General features: G+C 49.4%; 1 protein-coding gene across 1 annotated transcript in view; it reads left to right on the top strand.

Annotated features, from left to right (window-relative positions):
• LRP11 (LDL receptor related protein 11) overlaps positions 1-2,632 on the top strand; it is a 53,717-nt gene that overhangs the window by 5,204 nt on the left and 45,881 nt on the right. The window lies entirely within an intron of this gene.

The following is a 2,632-nucleotide window of genomic DNA, read 5'->3' as shown; positions in this document are numbered from 1 at the left end:
CTTGGCAACCCAAGGAGGGGTCACTATGAGTCGGGACCAACTCGACGGCACACAACAACAACAAGAGTTTCACTACTAATTCATAAGGTTTTCACTGGCCAATACTTTGAGAAGTGGATGGCCCTTTCCTTCTTCCCAGTCTTAGTCTGGAAGCTCCGCTGAAACCTGTCCACCATGGGTATCCCTGCTGACATTTGAAATACCTGTAGCATAGCCTCTAGGCTCACAGCAGCCTGCAAACCACCACAGGAGGACAAAGTGACAAACGAGTGGCAGAAAAACAAGGCTGGAACATGTAAAGCAGGCCCCATTCAGTCAGCTTCTCTTCCACTTTGTCAAAGGCGGGAGGGAGGGGCTGTGTCCACCTCAAAATCTTTGTGAAGCCCATATGAAGTCATGTATACAAAAGTGTGTGGCAATAAACATTTATTTAAAAAAATCTCAAAGGGAAAACTTTCAGGAAAAAAGTGTTTGGCAAAGTTTTATTTTCTTATGTTATTGTGCTTTGGATGCAAATTTACAAAGCAGATTTGTTTTACATTCAACAGTTCATGCACATTTGATCTCACAACCCCATTTCAACCTCAACCAGAAAAAAACTCTCCTCCCCTCTCCTTCTTGTGACTACCCCTCCCTTTTTCAAAAATAAAAAAATACGTTTTATTGAAATATAACTTATGTACAGTGACGTACACAAAACTAACATCCTCTCCTTTCTTAACTATGCATTCCTGTCTGTCCAGCTTTCCCTCCATGTGAATGCTACCCCTTTGATGTCTTATGGTTGATTGATCTAAGGGGTGCATATCCCGAGGGTGGGTGGGTGCATCTTCCTGGGGTAGGTGTTCTGTATGTAGGTCTTTCTACCGTTGGGCTGGGAGCCAATCCATCGAAGTGAGTCCATTTCTAGGCCTGAAGGATAACCCAGGGCCACAGTCTCAGGGTTTCCACCAATCTCTATATGGGGTTTGGCAAACTTTGAAATAATGTACAGTTGTTAATATTATATCATATTATTATACATGTTTATCTTTAATATTAATTTGTTGTTGTTGTTGTTGTTATGTGCCGTCGAGTCGGCCCCGACTCATAGCGACCCCTCCTTGGGTTTCTGAGGCAGTATCACTACGGAAGTAGGATTGCCCAACCTTCCTTCCGAGGAGTGGCTGGTTAATATTAATAGTAATTATAATAACTAATCTTTAGAAAATTTGATGATACCTTCAGTGGTTATTTTCATTACAAATCAAAGTTTCTCATGAAAACCCTGCCAAGTCCTCTGAGACTTATGGCAGAAAAGAATCCTTACAGCCCTTCAAGAGCATCCTAAAGCAATTACAGTCATGTGGGGCTAACAATGTCATAGGGGGAAGACTCTCCCGCCCACAGTGGTACAATCGAGTCATAGTCTTTTGGGATAAGAGGCCATTTCTTTTATCCTCAAAGAGAAATCCTTAAATTTTATCCTTAAATCTGCACTCTTACACGTTTCTAATTCTTTCTTTCCATGGAATGACAAGAAACATTGGGCTGTTTCTTTTCCTTCTTTCTTTTCTGCTTTTACCTTCTAATCTCACTACTACTCTGTGTCCTGGGCTTGCAAGTCCTGAGCTCCTAAATACCAGCTCTGGAGGAAAAAGTGGAGTGGGGACCACTGTAGGAAAAGCTACCATTTTCCTACCCAATCATGTGTTCTCTGCCCTTTGTTGGTGGCCTCCACTAGGTTGGGTATTTCCAGTACTTTATCTATTTAAAACTGACAAGCCCCCTAGCTTTTCACCATCTAATAATCGGAAGGCCTCTTCAATACACAGACTGTGGTAATACCTGGCGGGTCCCCAAAATAGCTGGGTTCAGGGTTCAGATTTCTAGTTGTTTGTGGAAATGTGAGTGGATGTGAGCACTGGTTGTCATATGTTTAAACAAACGTCCTTCAGCACTGCTCCCCTCCCCTTGTGCTGTCCAAGTACATCTTGAGAACAGAAAGTGGAAACGAGGTGTTGGCGGTACAGCGGGTGAGGGTGACAGCGCCTCTCAGTTCCTGCGTCGAGCATGCCCTCCCCCCGCCCCGGTGTGTCCCTGAGGTCACAAGATTCTATGAGAGCCCTTCAAGTGCCTGGGTCCCTGTGAGCTGACGCACTCAGCAGGGCTGCGTAGTTAACAAAGCCGGGTTAGCGAGACAAAACTCCAGCCCAGAGCTGGCCTCGTGCCTGATTGGACTCTCAGGGCACATTCCCAGGACTCAACAGGCCCGCAGCCCCCCTCACTCGGCTCGCCCGGGGCTTTTCTCCTTCCTGGGAGGAGCCCGCCGCCGAGGGGCGCCTGCGGACCCTGGGAAGGAGGAAGGGCGGGCCCGCCGGGCCTTGTTGAGCCCCGCCCCGCCCCGCCCTACGTGGCCACTGTTCGCACCCCCGGTGCTGATCCACGCCGAGTTGGCCGCGCAGCCGCCAGCGCGCTCCGGGACCGGGCGGAGAGGCGCGGGGGCGCCCGGAAGGCACCAGGAGGCAGCTATGCCTCTTGCGGCTACGGTTCCCGCCGGCGCGCGCGCGCCCACGACCTCTGGGGAGCAACCGAGCTCCAGGGGCGCTGCACCCTGAGCGCGCAGGGCCGGACCGGGGCCTAGCACTCGCCG

This window comes from Orycteropus afer, unplaced genomic scaffold (assembly GCF_000298275.1).
Source record: "Orycteropus afer afer isolate SDZICR_OR568_19922 unplaced genomic scaffold, OryAfe1.0 scaffold00101, whole genome shotgun sequence".
Taxonomy (NCBI): Eukaryota; Metazoa; Chordata; class Mammalia; order Tubulidentata; family Orycteropodidae; genus Orycteropus; species Orycteropus afer.
The sequence above is the reverse complement of the archived record's forward strand: the minus strand, read 5'-3'. Positions and strand labels throughout refer to the sequence as shown.